The sequence below is a fragment of the Hypanus sabinus genome, chromosome 8 (assembly GCF_030144855.1).
Source record: "Hypanus sabinus isolate sHypSab1 chromosome 8, sHypSab1.hap1, whole genome shotgun sequence".
Lineage (NCBI taxonomy): Eukaryota > Metazoa > Chordata > Chondrichthyes > Myliobatiformes > Dasyatidae > Hypanus > Hypanus sabinus.
The window spans coordinates 73,964,887-73,981,986 of NC_082713.1; positions in this window are offsets into that span (position 1 = coordinate 73,964,887).

Sequence of the window (17,100 nt, forward strand, 5' to 3'; positions counted from 1 at the left end):
TGAAATACTTTTGTTTGAAATATCATTGAATTATATTTTAAGCATGAATGTTACAGTTAAATATGAAAGGCAAATAACTGAGAGTTGATACATAAGAAATTATATGAGACGTTATGTATAGATTTTTATGAGATAGTATGAGTAAGTGTGTATCTAAATACTAGTAGGCGAGAGCACAGATGTCTGTATGTATTTGTGAGAATGAATGATGCCTGTGTGTACCTGCATGTGTGTATTGGTGTGGCATACTGTTGTTGATCCAGTAAAGAGATGAATGTAAAAGGTTATTCTAATTAAAATGCCATCACATGTGGGAACATTGTTCAGTTTCCTTGACCGTTTTGTCGAGCATCTTCATTTTGTCTGCTGTGCCGTCTGAAAAGGGCTTCTAGTGGTCAGCTATTTTAATTCCACTTTCCGTTCCCACAATGACTATCTGTACACAGCCTTCTCCACTACAAGGATGAATCTAAATACAAATTATTGGAACTGCATCTCACATTCCGCCTGAACAGTCTTGAACACAATGGCATGAACAATGAATTCTCAAACTTCCAGTAACTGGTACTACCCTTTATCTGTATTCCTCCATTTTGTTTTCTTTTTTCTCTGTCTCTCTCTTTCTGATATAACTGGTCACCATTACCGTCTCTATCTGCCCATCACCACACACGCCTTCCACTAGTTTCCCAAAGTCTCTCCCTTTATTTCATCCTCTGCTTTCAGACTACATCATCCTTTGTCATTTCCACCTATCACCTGTCAGTTTATGCTCCACACCTTCACTCCACCTCTTTATACTATCTCTCCTTTTCTTTCCAGTCCAAATGAAGGATCCCATGCCTCACTCACAGAGCCTTCCAATCCTTTGTATGTTATCAAGTTTACTGTTGATTCAAACCGTTAAATTCAACAAAAATATTGGAGACTAATGGTTTCCTCCAAGCCAATTAGAATTTCTAAAAATTTTCAGATGTTCAAACAAGATATGAAACTACATTTTAAATAAAATGTGTTTAAAGTTTGGAAGATAATATATTTATGCCATCTCATTACATTAACAGTTTTCATGTTGATATGAATACTGCCATACCAACATACACAATTATTCACAACTTATAATTAGCTGGGTCATGATAGGTAACAAAATATGATTTCAAGACTTTAGTTGAGAGTATGTGTAATAGAAGTTGAAAAATCATGTGCCTTTTGAAGCACTGCTCTTGCAAGTAGACATTCAACTAAAGCAGGAACAGCGAAACAATCATATGCCACACCCAAGGAAACCAGGCATATTAACCATAACATTATTGAATTTGTCATCTTGTGACTTTTTTCATGTTAGTACATGACTGAGCTGGTAATGATCAAAATAAATGTTCATGGTAAGGTACATTTTAATATTGTTCAATCTTATTTTGAGCAATGAATGTTTACTTTGATTGATAAACATGTTTGGTCAATAATTAGTGATTAACTAATAACATGAGTGTTGTGCAATTAACTGGCTATAAAAAGCAATGAATTTAAATTATATTACTCAAAATCATTGTATAATTTTCACTTCTCTGAATGCTTAGCAAAGATAGAGTTGTATAATCAGAGCCTGACAGTACAAAAATGGGCCCAGGCAGATCATTTTGCCATTTACAACAATACTAATTGCCCACATTAGGACTGTATTCTTTTATGTATTGTCTATTCAAGTGTTAATCTAAATGGCTCTTAAACGTAGTCATTGTATCTGATTTCACCACCTCCTCTCGCTGTTTGTTCCAGATATCAGCCCTGCTTCATGTTTAAAAAATATATATACTCCTTGGATTCTCTTTCTGACTCTGTAATCCTATACCCTCTTTTTTGATACCACCACCTTGAGAGAAAAATGCTATTGGCCTATCAATGCCTCCTGGAATATACCTAAAAGGAGGGTTCCCTAGAGAACAATTCCTATGAATACTGTTCCAAAAAGTATGCATATCCCAATTACTACATTTTGAACAATGTCCAACATCCAGAATAAAATTAAGGAAGATAATTTCTGAACAAATGTCAATGATTAAAATGGCAACAATGATTCATAAAAAATGCAAACAATATACCTTTGTATTTTTTATTGTGTCTATCTTCAGTTAGTGGTTGGAATTTTTAAGACCAACAGAGAAGACAGATAGGACCTTGATCAATATCTCAAAAAGTTGGAACTAGGACATGGGATTTAGGCTGCTCTCCAATTCAGCAACAAGATTTCATGTTCAGATATCTGAACAGGGCACCAAATTTAAAAAAAAATCAACGATTCTAAACCTGAGAAGTAATTAATTTCATTTCTCTCACAGGACCTCTGGACAGCAAAAGGATCCTCTGAACATAGATTACCTGAATATCCTGAAGAAATACTTGATGCTGAAATATGTTCAATACATGATCCTGCCTTCTACAAATGCTGCGGTAATGGCTATGGGGGCTTCCGGAACACTTTATGTCTCAGTCTTACTCTTATCCAAAACTGTGTCCAGAAAGTGCACTTCAGTCTTTATCTCACATTTGGCAGCTGCAGATGCGCTGCTGGTCCCTACCTTCTTCATCAAGACTTGTCACCAAATGATTGATGTCAAATTTGCTTCAGCTAACTTCATCAATGGCCTCATTCACAATCTTTTGTCAGCAAATGTGTACATTAGCTCTACTATTTTAACTTTCATCATCTTGGAAGCTTTTCTCATTATTCAATTTCCCAAGCAATCACGTCATTTAAGGACGGTGAGATACGCTAGGATGACGTGTAGATTTGTCTGGATTGTTGTCGTCACAGAAAGCATTATGTTGCAGATTGAAAATACCACCAGTTATGACAAGGCAGCTTTAAGTTTTGAGGAAGCTCCACTCTCATGGACATTTCAGTATTTTACACTAATAGCTCCTGCTATTAGAATATTTTTTGACTCTCTAGTAATATGTTTCAAGTTTACCAATGTTTTCTTTTATTACAAAGTTTACCTCACTAAATCTCATTCCAGGCATTTGTCAAGTAGATAAACCCTTGTTCTTAATTGGCAAGATTGTCTTGCTGCTGTAAATTAATGATTGTAATTTATTCTGCATTTATGTATACAATCAATATGGATTTATATATTTTTGATGACACACTGAAAATTAAAAGTTTAAGTGACCGCAGATACCTAGACAACATCTGATTATTTTCATGTTGCAGACTCCAGTGACACAACGATGAATCAGCTTGGGAGAAACAGGAGAAAGCTCTTGCAAAAAGTGATTTAGATCAGACATAAATCCTTCGGGGAAGAATTATCGTTTCCAAGTTAAGATCAAATGTTACAAAACAAAAACAAGCAAATGTGTTCTACGTTTTACATTTTTGACAAATTTTAATTCTTCTCCCCAGTCACACTATTTATTCAATTTCAAACTCCACTGCCTGCTACTTCAACTACACATGCAGACATCTCTTAAATGTGTGAGAGTTTCTGCCATGGTAACCCTTTCAATCTTTTGAGCTCTAGATACCTATCACTTCCTGGGTGAAAAACATTGCCTGCGTCTCTCCTGGAATTCTTTCAGTACATGCACAATTGCCTTTGCTATTTTTGCTACAGGGAATAGGAGCTTCGATCTGTCCTTCATATGACCTCAGCCTTTTGAATCTACCAGAGGATTTCCAGTAGTTCAGGCATTCTTGTAAATCTCCTTTTCTCCCCCTCCTCCCCTCTTCCTCTCCAGACTGGTGAAAAGAAACAGTTAAGTAGCAGAATTAAAAGGAGAGACCAAAGCTGAACACATAATGTAAAGTGGGTCTGCATGTCATTTGGACATCTGGATAGCGTCAGTTTGCAAACATAGCTGCAGTAATTTTCCACTTGAATCAGCTTTCCCATACTGTGAACATTTGCTCTACCATTCCTGATTCAGAGAAATACAGACCATTTTGAGATATTGTGTACCAGCAACATTCTGCTAAATCGTACAAGTGTAAACTCTAATAATTATAACCAGGTGGCTAAGAGGACAATGGAAGCCAGCCAGAATTTAAAAGCATCAAAGAAACATGCATATACATGGAAAAACAGTCAACATAGCCATACAATTGACTGTAAAATCCGAGCACTGTCTGGAAAGTTTACGAAGAAATGAAAAAGAAAAGGTGCCCCATGCCTGACCAGCAGTGACAACTTTGAAGATTAACAATTGCAGAAGCATCCAAATCTCAGAGGAAATCATCAAATCAATTCCTGCAGATTTTGAGGGGATATGTTCTGAAAAGAATTAATGAGTTTTCAAAGTTGTGAAACTAGTTGAAAGATTAGTAGCTATAACACCAATGATTTTAGCTTGAATCCACATTGTGAATCTTTGAGTTCTTGGAACAATTTGTCATTAATAAAGTAAATGTTGTTGATAGTAACATCAATTTATAATGTGGTTTGCCGTGTGCAGCACTCAATTGGTTTAATTATCAACCCCTTCTCTCTCACTAGATCCCTCCCTTTTCTCTCTCTCACCAGCCCTCCCTTTCTCACCAGCCCTCTCTTTCTCTCAACAGCCCTCTCTCTCTCTTTCAACAACCCTCCCTTTCTCTCTCTCTCAACAGCCCTCCCTTTCTCTCTCTCTCACCAGCCTTCCCTTTCTCTCTCATCGGCCCTCTCTTTCCCTCTCTCTCTCTCTCACACCAGCCCCTTTCTCTTTCTCACCAGCCCTCCCTTTCTCTCTCTTTCACCAGCCCTCCCTTTCTCTCTCTCTCTCTCTCACCAGCCCTCCCTTTCTCTCACACTCACCATCCCTTTCACTTTCTCACTTGGACCTGACTACTCACTCCTCTGTTTTGCTTGCCATTCTGTTGAATCCTATCCTTCTTCCATTCACTCCTCCCACTCTCATGCAATCCACCCTCACTTGCTCCCCCTTTCTTTCCTGTGTCATCTCTCTCCCTCAACCCCACTATTTCTGCTTTCCTCTCTCCTAATCTCTCACTTGCCCTCCATTTATTTCTCTCTCGCTCTCTATGATCTTTCCGTTTGTCTCTTTTTCTCTCTCTCTTTCTTATAGAACCATACAACGTGGAATTATGCCCTTCCCCTCAACTCGTTCATGACAACTAAGATGTATGTCTAAGCTAGTCCCATTTTCCTACAATTGGCCATACTCTTCTAGGCCAGGGTTCCCAGCCATTTTTTTAATACCATGGGCCCCTACTGTTAATCATGGGACCTGTGAACCCCAGCTTGAAAACCATTGCTCTAGGCCTTTTCTAGCCACATCACTGTCTAAATATATTTTAAATGCTTTAATTGTGCCCACTGATCCTGTGTCCTCCGGCAAGAGCTCATTCTGAAAAGCCACTACCCTCCGTGTAAAAAGAAATTTGAACCCTCAAGTCCCTTTTAGATCTTTTCTCCCACCTTCTCTGTATGTCTTCTAGTTTTACAATTCACTACCTTTGGAAAAAAGACAATGACCATCCACATTATCTACGCTCCTCGTCACTTCACGTGCCTCTAGGTCAAATCTCAAGCTCCTACAGTCCAAGGGAAAAATTGGCCCAGCCATTAAGTACTAGTCCTCTGAAAGTAGTAACACAGGATGACGTGGTGGTAAAGAAGGTGTCTGGCATGCTGGCCTTCATTAGAGAGCAAGAAAGGGACATTATGTTGCAATTGTACAAGATGTTGATGAGGCTGTACCTCACTGTATTGTGCAGTGTTGATCATTCTGTTATAGGAGAAACATCTCTATGCTGAAAAGAGTGCAAAAAAGATTTATGAGAACTTTGCCAGGACTTGAGGATGTAGGTTAAAGGAAGAATTTGTGGTGAATTTGTTACCACAGGCAGCTGTGGAGTCTGGGTCGCTGCATGTATTTAAGCCAGAGCTTGATAGTTTCTTGATTGGACACAGCGTCAGAGGTTACAAGGAGGAAGTCGGGGAGTAGAACTGAGGATGGTAAAAAAAGTATCAGCCATGATTGAATGGTGGAGCAGACTTGATGGGCCAAATGGCCTATTTGTCTGTCTGTATTTCTGCTCCTATGTCTTGTGGTCTTATGGTCTATGAAGCTGGGCAGGTTAGGTCATTATTCCTTGGAATGCAGGAGATTGAGAGATGATTTTATGGGAGTATATAAACTCAAGTGAGGCATAGATTGGGGTGACCGCAAATAGTTCTCCCAGGGAAAAGGAACCAAAAACTAGAGGGAATAGGTTTAAGGCAAGAAGAGAAAGATTTAAAAGGGATGAGGGGCAGCTCTTTTTACACAGAAGATAGTGCATGTATGGAATGCACTGCAGGAGGAAGTAGTTGAGGCAGTTATAACATTTCAAAAGGCATTTGGACAGACATGGATAGGAAAAGTTTATAAGGTTATGGACTAAATGCAGACAAATAGAACAAACTAACGTGCACACACCTTGGCATGGACCAGTTGGGCTGACTGTAGACCAGGGTTCTCAACCTGGGGTACACGGAGTCTTTGGTTAATTGTAGGGGTCCATGGCATAAAAAAGGTTGGGAACCCTAGACTGCCTAGACCAGAGCAGAGCCACATGCGGCTCTTTGATCTCTGTGATGCGGCTCCCCGTGGTTTGTTAGCTTTTGAAATGTAATTCGAAATTTGAAGATTATGGTGATCTTGTACAATATGAAAACTTTGCGGAGACACCGAACCGGCTCACAATTAGCTACCGTTCCGGCTAAGGGAGATAGCCTACGGGGGTTTGTGAGTACGTGTCTTTTGGAGCATCCGCGCCCACGGGGACGGGTTGAGGGAGGCTTTAAAGCAAGGCTGTTTAGTTCGAATAAAGTTACCTTTGACTGCAGTCTTTATTTTAGCGCTGCGTGTAGCACACCGCTACAACGTGTTTTTTATCGCTATTAATATACATCACAACTGCCAATGCCTGACACCCGCCAGTGCGCGCATTCTTTTAATTCTTCGATCTAAGGTAGGCTACCTACGGAGTAACCTTCAACCCAACGTCTTTTTTTCGGAGTTCAAAATGTTTTTGTTGCATGCAGAAATGTAATTTCGTTTTCTCTGCAGGAGTTCATCAATTTCATAAATGCAACACATTATAGTTTGTCTATACATAGCATAAAGGCAAAAAAAACCCGTTGTATGCAGTGTTATTTCATTTTGTGGCTCCCAGTGTTTTCTTTTCTGTGGGAAATGGGTCCATATTGGCTCTTTCAGTGGTAAACGTTGCCGACCCCTGGTCTAGACTGTCTCTGCTTATAGCTGAACCCTTCCAACCCTAGTAACATCCTGGTGATATTTTTTCTGCATCCTTCTTATAGTCAGGTGACCAGAACAGTATTCCAAATGAGATCTCATCGACAATTTGTACTGCTGAGATCAAGTCCCAACTCTCATACTCAATGCGCTAAATGAAGAATGCAAGCAGTCCAAACAGCTTTGTCACCACTTAGCCTTTGTATGTTGTTACTTTCAGAGAAGTATGTACTGAAAGTATAATAAACATTTCCAAGTCTTTTAGAGTTGTTTGTTATATAATGTAGATATTTGCAGCCAATTACTTAACAGTTGAAAGTGGATAAATGAACTCCTGCAACCCAATATGCAAACACTACTAAATGCCAAACTAATGGCTTCTCAACAAGTTCGAATCCTTTGTGGGGATAAGTCTGAGAAACTTTTCAGCATTCTCATATGCTTTAACATTGGTATTTAAGTAAAGATTTTATTTAAATGTTGAAAGCAGTTAAATCCAACTTTGCCACTTAACATGGCAAAATGCCATTTAAGACCATTAGTAGGCTTGTGATATTTAGAATTGTTTATACATAAAGATGTTTGCAAATATTTATTTAACAATTGAAGCTACTTAAACAAAACATCCCAACACAACACTGCAAACACTGGCGAAAACCAAACTGGATGTTTTTTAGATGCCGCTTTGTCATGTGCTGGCATTTAACCATAATGGTTAGAATGGTTAAGTTTAAGAATTAAATAATGGTTTGCAAGTTCCTTAGAATTGTTCTTTACATAAAATGGTTTGCAACTATTTAGGTTTAAATCTTGCGATATGATTGTACCTAGTCAAACAAAAGAGTAGATTGCTACAATGGCATGAGTGTTTCTAAGTGATTTAAAATTCTTCTTCACATAATTAAATGGTACCAAACTACTTTATCTTAACAGTTGAATTTGGTAAATGCTGGTGAATCAAACACTGTAGCTTCACATTGTAAACAGCATAAGTAGCACTTTAGAGAAGGCACTTTCTCTGTAATGATAATACTTTATATTGCACTGTTGTTGTTTTTCTTTGTTTTACCTCAATGCACTGTTGTAATGAAATTATCTGTATGACAGGCATGCAAAGTTTTTTACACTGTGCCTTGGTATGTGTGACAATGGTAAACCAATTTACCACTGGGACCTAAGTGCTGTCTGTGAAGTCACTGCGTATTTCCCTCTGTATGGATTTCACTCTGGTGCTCCCAAAGATTTGTAGGATGGCAAATTAATAGGCTACTGTAAATTGTGCCAGCACAGGAGTGGAAGAGTCTGAGAGTTGATGGGAATGTCAGGAAAATAAACAAACAGGATTAAGGTAGGATCAGTGTAAATGGGTTGTTGATGGTCAGCACAGACTTGCTTGGCATAAGATCCCTCTATGCTTCTGAAATTGGGTTCGGTAGGCATACAGGTTTCTCCTGGGCGATGCATGGGTTCTAATCTTACAGACGCCCACAAGTCAGAAAATACTGAACGAGCACTTAATATGCTAACCATGCCACCACAGCATTGTAATGAATGGCATCAAATGCCAGACCGATAAGAAAGAACAATTGAAAAGGTTGAGGTGGCAGGGAGAGAGGAGGAGAGAAAGGTAGAAGGAAATAGGGATAGGGAGAGATTGAGTGGGAGGGTGGTTGAATTTTAAATTCTAGGATTCTGTTGCTGTGAACAAGACATTGGCATTGCGTGTTACCTCCTAAGTGCCAGGGTCAAGGATGTCTCTGAATAGTTACGGAATATGTTCAGAGGGGAGGGTGAGCAGCCAGGTGTCATCAGTTATATTAGCACCAATAACAATGGTAGAAATGGGATGAGGCCCTGCATAATGAATATAGGCAGTCAGGGAGATTAAAAAGCATATTGTCAAAGTTTGTGATCTGTGGATTATTCCTGATAGCATGAACTAGAAAGGATAAGGATAGGATAAGGCAGATGAATGTGTGGCTGAGGAGTTGGTAAGCAGGAATTCAGATTCTTGGATGACTGGGATCTCTTCTGGGGCAGAGGTAATCTGTATAAAAGTAGCACTTACAGCCAATGTATTTGTGCTTTGAGAGGCTGGTGATGCCTGACAAGAGACTTGGGTCTGCTTCACTTTGCCTGCCCAAGCTACAGGTCAACAGCAGATGTCATTTCATTGGCTCTTCGCTCAACCCTGGAACACCTGGACAGTGAAGATACATTTATTAGAACACTCTTTATCAAGATGATCATCACCCCATAATTAATCAATAAGCTTCAAGACCTTGGCCTCAACACCTCTATGCAACTGGATCCTGGATTTCCTCACTTGCAGACCCTGGACAGTTCAGATTGACAACAACATCTCCTCCATAATCTCCATCAGCATAGGTGCACTGGGCTGAGTGCTTAGCTCCCTGCTCTACCCACTTCACACATATGACCATGTGGCTAAGTCCAGCTCCAATGCTGTATTTAAGTTTGCTGATGACACCACTGTTACTGGCTGAATCAAAGCTGGGGATAAATCAGTATATAGGAGAGTAATTGAAAACTTGGCTGAGTGGTACCAAACCACCACCTCTCACTCAATGTCAGAAAAACCAAGGAGCTGATCATTGACTTCAGGAAGAGGAAACCAGAGGTCCATGAGCCAGTCCTCATCAGGGGATCAGAGATGGAGAGGATCAGCAACTTTAAATTCTTCAGTGCTATCATTTCAGAGGACCTGTCCTGAGCCCAGCACATAAGTGCAATTATGAAGGGAGCACAGCAGCACTGCTACTTCCTTAGATGCTTGTAAAGATTCAACATAACATCTAAAACTTTGACAAACTTCTATAGATGTGTGGTGGAGAGTACACAGTCGGCCCTCCTTATCCGCAAGTTCCGCATGCGCGAATTCAACCAACCGTGAATCGAGAAAACCCGGAAGTGCTCTTCCAGCACTTGTTGTTCGAGCATGTACAGACTTTTTTTCCTTGTCACTATTCCCTAAACAATGCAGTATAACAGCAATTTTACATAGCATTTACATTGTATTAGGTATTATAAGTAATCTGGAAATTATTTAAAGTATACGGGAGGATGTGCGTGGGTTATTGTGGATTGAGATCGAAAAAATCGTAAGTTCTCTTACTAAGTAAGTCGGAACAGGTTACATCTGGTATTATTTAGCGTCAGTCAGTCAAACGTTTGTCTTAGCATATAGTACATATTTAACCTTTCTGTACATACAAAACACTTAAGAAACGTATGTATTTCAATAATTAAACCACTGCATTGCTTAGTAATAATTGTAGTTTTCATCAGGGCAGGGCCTTTCTCACATTATTCTTTAAATTGTTCCGATCATTGACCGACTGTAGCCTAACACTTTTCCAATGACGGATAGCGTTTCACCTCTTTCTGATCGCTTTATTATTTCCACTTTATTTTCAATCGTGATCATGATTATTTTTGTGAACAAAAACACTGCAGATTCAGTGCTCCGCTGGGTCCTAAAGACCACCGCACTGAGACAGGTTAAATAAGGTCCAGGGTTTTGCTGGGTCCTAAGGTCCACTGCACTGAGTCAGGTTAAATAAGGGACTTGAGCATTCGCGTTTCTTGGTATCTGCAAGGGGTCCCGAACCAATCCCTCGTGGATAAGGAGGGCCAACTGTATTGACTGAGATCATCACAGACTGGCATGGAAACACCAATGCCATTTGTTATGTTTTGTAACTTCAAAACATTAAACTAATTCAAAGTAAGAGAGCCAAGAGATGCCAGTCTTAAGTTTGTTCTTTACTTTAAGTAAGCAATTCACCTATTTTTACATATAAGCTGTAAAGAATTATTTAAACAAATTTTTATAACATATTTACAAGATTGCTCTTTTGGAAGAGGACAGCGAGGCTTTCAGAGGAGAGCCATTTTCAAATTGTCCAATTGCGTCTCAGATCGGAGTTCTGAGAGGCGGAGCTGTGCAGGCGCGTGAGGAGGCCTGGGAAGGTGGGAAGATATAAAAAAGGAGAGACTGAGTGAAGTAGTTCTCTTTTGGAAGAGGACAGCGAGGCTTTGAGAGGAAGTGCGGCGGCGGCCATTTTCAAATTTTCCAATTGCGTCTCAGATCGGAGTTCTGAGAGGCGGGACTGCGCAGGCGCGTGAAGGAGGCCTGGGAAGGAGGGAAGATATAAAAAGAACGCAACCTTAAGAAGCGGGCAGCTTCATTTGCGGGCAGCGGAGTGCACCGGGAGCAGAGTGTAGGGCTTGGGCTCAGGGGGCTTAGGCGGAAGAGGGCACAGTAGGCTTATCTTTTAGTTCTTGTTATTTTCAGTTATTCGGGAAGTATGAGTGTGAGGGCAGCTTGTTGTTCTCGGCGTCGGATGTGGGAGGTCCTGGAGTCTCCGAGCCTCCCGAACGTCCACATCTGCGCCAGGTGCACCAAACTGCAGCTCCTGAGGGACCGAGTTAGGGAGCTGGAGCTGCAGCTTGATGACCTTCGCTTGGTCAGGGAGAGTGAGGAGGTGATAGAGAGGAGTTACAGGCAGGAGGTCACTCCGGGGCCACGGGAGGCAGATAGGTGGGTCACGGTCAAGAAGGGGAAGAGGCAGGTACTAGAGAGTAACCCAGTGGCTGTACCCCTTGACAATAAGTACTCATGTTTGAGTACTGTTGCGGGGGACAGCCTACCTGGTGGAAGTGACATTGGCCGGGTCTCCGGCACAGAGGACGGCCCTGTAGCTCAGAAGGGTAGGGATAGAAGAAAGAGGACCATAGTAATAGGGGACTCGATAGTCAGGGGTTCAGACAGGCGGTTCTGTGGAGGTGATCGGGAGTCCTGGATGGTAATTTGCCTTCCTTGGGCCAGGGTTCGGGACGTTTCTGATCGCGTCCAAGATATCCTGACGTGGGAGGGTGAGGAGCCAGAGGTTGTGGTACATGTAGGTACCAATGACATAGGTAGGAAAGGGGAAGAGGTCCTGAAACGAGAGTATAGGGAGTTAGGAAGGCAGTTAAGAAAAAGGACCGCAAAGGTAGTAATCTCGGGATTACTCCCTGTGCCACGCGACAGTGAGAGTAGGAATGGAATTAGGTGGAGGATGAATGCGTGGCTGTGGGATTGGAGCAGGGGGCAGGGATTCAAGTTTCTGGATCATTGGGACCTCTTCTGGGGCATGCGTGACCTGTTCAAGAAGGACGGGTTACACTTGAATCCTGGGGGGACCAATATCCTAGTGGGGAGGTTTGCTAGGGCTACAGGGCAGACTTTAAACTAGTAAGATGGGGGAGCTGGAATCAATTTGAGGAAACTATGGGAGAGGAGGTTAGTTCACCAGTAGAGCAAGTAAATAGACAGTGTGTGAGGGAGGAAAGGCAGGTGATGGAGAAGGGATGCGCTCAGCCCGAAGATGTAGGGGAGAAGAAAGAAAAGGATAATAAATTTGAATGCATTCTTAGGGATGAAAAAAGAGGAGGAGGTGGAGAGTATCTTAAATGTATCTATTTTAATGCTAGGAGCATTGTAAGAAAGGTGGATGAGCTTCAAGCGTGGATTGATACCTGGAATTATGATGTTGTAGGTATTAGTGAAACATGGTTGCAGGAAGGGTGTGATTGGCAACTAAATATTCCTGGATTTAGTTGCTTCAGGTGTGATAGAGTAGGAGGGGCCAGAGGAGGAGGTGTTGCATTGCTTGTCCGAGAAAATCTTATGGTGGTGCTTTGGAAGGATAGATTAGAGAGCTCCTCTAGGGAGGCTATTTGGGTGGAGTTGAGGAATGGGAAAGGTGTAGTAACACTGATAGGAGTGTATTATAGGCCACCTAATGGGGAGCGTGAGTTGGAAGAGCAAATGTGTAAGGAGATAGCAGATATTTGTAGTAAACACAAGGTGGTGATTGTGGGAGATTTTAATTTTCCACACGTAGACTGGGAAGCTCATTCTGTAAAAGGGCTGGATGGTTTAGAGTTTGTGAAATGTGTGCAGGATAGTTTTTTGCAACAATACATAGAAGTACCGACTAGAGATGGGGCAGTGTTGGATCTCCTGTTAGGGAATGCGATAGGTCAGCTGACAGATGTATGTGTTGGGGAGCATTTCGGGTCCAGTGATCACAATAGCATTAGCTTCAATATAATTATGGAGAAGGACAGGACAGGACCTAGAGTTGAGATTTTTGATTGGAGAAAGGCTAACTTTGAGGAGATGCGAAGGGATTTAGAGAGAGTGGATTGGGTCAAGATGTTTTATGGGAAGGATGTAATAGAGAAATGGAGGTCATTTAAGGGTGAAATTATGAGGGTACAGAATCTTTATGTTCCTGTTAGGTTGAAAGGAAAGGTTAAAGGTTTGAAAACACTATGGTTTTCAAGGGATATTAGAAATTTGAATCGGAAAAAGGGGGATGTCTACAATAGATATAGGCAGCATGGAGTAAAGGAATTGCTCAAGGAATCTTAGAAAGAGATTAGAAAAGCTAAAAGAAGATACGAGGTTGGTTTGGCAAATAAGGTGAAAGTAAATCCAAAAGGTTTCTACAGTTATATTAAAAGCAAGAGGATAGCGAGGGATAAAATTGGCCCCTTAGAGAATCAGAGTGGTCAGCTATGTGTGGAGCCGAGGGAGATGGGAGAGATTTTGAACTATTTCTTCTCTTCGGTATTCACTAAGGAGAAGGATATTGAATTGTGTAAGGTGTGGGAAACAAGTAAGGAAGTTATGGAACCTCTGACAATTAAAGAGGTGGAAGTACTGGCACTTTTAAAAAATTTACAAGTGGATAAATCTCCGGATCCTGACAGGATATTCCCCAGGACCTTGAGGGAAGTTTGTGTAGAAATAGCAGGAGCTCTGACGGAGATCTTTAAGATGTCATTAGAAACGGGGACTGTGCCGGAGAATTGGTGTATTGCTCATGTGGTTCCATTGTTTAAAAAGGGTTCTAGAAGTAAGCCTAGCAATTATAGACCTGTCAGTTTGACATCAGTGGTGGGTAAATTAATGGAAAGTATTCTTAGAGATAGTATTAATAATTATCTGGATAGACAGGATCTGATTAGGAGTAGCCAGCATGGATTTGTGCGTGGAAGGTCATGTTTGACGAACCTTATTGAATTTTTTGAAGAAGTTACGAGGAATGTTGACAAGGGTAAGGCAGTGGATGTAGTCTATATGGACTTCAGCAAAGCCTTTGACAAAGTTCCACATGGAAGGTTAGTTAAGAAGGTTCAGTCGTTAGGTATTAATGCTGGAGTAATAAAATGGATTCAACAGTGGCTAGACGGGAGATGCCAGAGAGTAGTGGTGGATAATTGTTTATCGGGATGGAGGCCGGTGACTAGCGGGGTGCCTCAAGGATCTGTTTTGGGCCCAATGTTGTTTGTAATATACATAAATGATCTAGATGATGGGGTGGTAAATTGGATTAGTAAGTATACCGATGATACTAAGGTTGGAGGTGTTGTGGATAATGAGGTGGGTTTTCAAAGCTTGCAGGGAGATTTATGCCGGTTAGAAGAATGGGCGGAACGTTGGCAGATGGAGTTTAATACTGAGAAGTGTGAGGTTCTACATTTTGGCAGGAATAATCCAAATAGAACATACAGGGTAAATGGTAGGGCACTGAGGAATGCAGTGGAACAGAGAGATCTAGGAATAACAGTGCATAGTTCCCTGAAGGTGGAGTCTCATGTAGATAGGGTGGTGAAGAAGGCTTTTGGAATGCTGGCCTTTATAAATCAAAGCATTGAGTACAGAAGTTGGGATGTAATGTTAAAATTCTACAAGGCATTGGTAAGGCCAAATTTGGAATATTGTGTACAGTTCTGGTCACCGAATTATAGGAAAGATATCAATAAATTAGAGAGAGTGCAGAGACGATTTACTAGGATGTTACCTGGGTTTCAGCACTTAAGTTACAAAGAAAGGTTGAACAAGTTAGGTCTTTATTCATTGGAGCGTAGAAGGTTGAGGGGGGATTTGATCGAGGTATTTAAAATTTTGAGAGGGATAGATAGAGTTGACATGAATAGGCTGTTTCCATTGAGAGTAGGGGAGATTCAAACGAGAGGACATGATTTGAGAGTTAGGGGGCAGAAGTTTAAGGGAAACGAGGGGGTATTTCTTTACTCAGAGAGTGATAGCTGTGTGGAATGAGCTTCCTGTAGAAGTAGTAGAGGCCAGTTCAGTTGTGTCATTTAAGGTAAAATTGGATAGGTATATGTACAGGAAAGGAGTGGAGGATTATGGGCTGAGTGCGGGTAGGTGGGACTAGATGAGATTAAGAGTTCTGCACGGACTAGGAGGGCCGAGATGGCCTGTTTCCGTGCTATGATTGTTATATGGTTACTCAAATATTACTAAATAGACAACATCCTTGAATGAAAAATTCTACAAAAAGTAGTAGCCCAGTCATCACAGGTAAAGCCTTCCCCTCCTGTGAGCACATCTACACAGAATATTACAGCAGCTAATCATCATCCATCATCAGGAAACCCCCACCACCCAGGTCATGATCTCTTCTCACTGCTGCCATCAGAGAGAAGGTGCAGGAGCCTCAGGACTCACACCACCAGCCTCAGGAACAATTATTACCCGTCAGCCATCAGGCTCTTGAGCCAGTGAGGATAACTTCACTCGCCCCGTCACTGAACTGTTCCCACAACCTGTGGACTCACTTTTAAGGATCTTTATCTCACGTTCTCCATATTTATTGTTCATGTATTATTATTGTTGTTTTTATTTTTGTATTTGCAGTTGTTGTCTTTTGCACTTTGTTTTTTTTTATCCACCCTATTGGGTGCAGTCTTTCATTGATTCTATTATAATTCTTGAATTTACTAAGCATGCTTACAAGTTGGGTAAGTCGCCAGGACTGGATGAAATATAACCCAGACTATTGTGGGAGGCGAGGGAGGAGATTGCTGAGCATCTTTGAATCATCAGTGGGGACTGGAGGGTTGCGGATGTTGTTCCTTTATTCAAGAAAGGGAATAGAGATATCCCAGGAAATTATAGACCAGTGAGTCTTGCCTCAGTGGTTGGTATGTTGATGGAGAAGAACCTGACAGACAGGATTTATGAACATTTGGAGAGTACAGTATGATTAGGAGTAGTCAGCATGGTTTTGTCAAGGGAAAGTTGTGCCTTATGAACCTGATTGAATTTTTTGAGGATGTGACTAAACACATTGATGAAGGTAGAGCAGATGTAGTATATATGGATTTGAGCAAGGTATTTGATAAGGTACCCCATGTAAGGCTTATTGAGAAAGTAAGGAGGCATGGGATCCAAGGGGACATAGCTTTGTGGATCCAGAACTGGCTTGCCCACAGAAGTCAAAGAGTGGTTGTAGACGGGTCATATTCTGCGTGGAGTTCGGTCACCAGTGGAGTGCCTCCTGGATCTGTTATGGGACCTTTACTCTTGGTGATTTTTATATATGACCTAGATGAGGAAGTGGAGGGATGGGTTAGTAAGTTTGCTGATGACACAAAGGTTGGAGATGTTGTGGATAGTGTGCAGGGCTGTTAGAGGTTACAGTGGGACATCGATAGGATGTAAAATTGGGCTGAGAAGTGGCCGATGGAGTTCAACCCAGATAAGTGTGAAGTGGTTCATTTTGGTAGGTCAAATATGATGGCAGAATATAGTATTAATGGTAAGACTCTTAGCAGTGTGAAGGATCAGAGGGATCTTGGGGTCCAAGTCCATAGGACGCTCAAAGCAGCTGCACAGGTTTATTCTGTGGTTAAGAAGGTGTACAGTGTTTTGGCCTTCATCAATCATGGAATTGAATTTAGGAGCCAAGAGGTAATGTTGTAGCTATAGGTCCTGGTCAGACCCCACTTGGGAGTACTGTGCTCAGTTCTGGT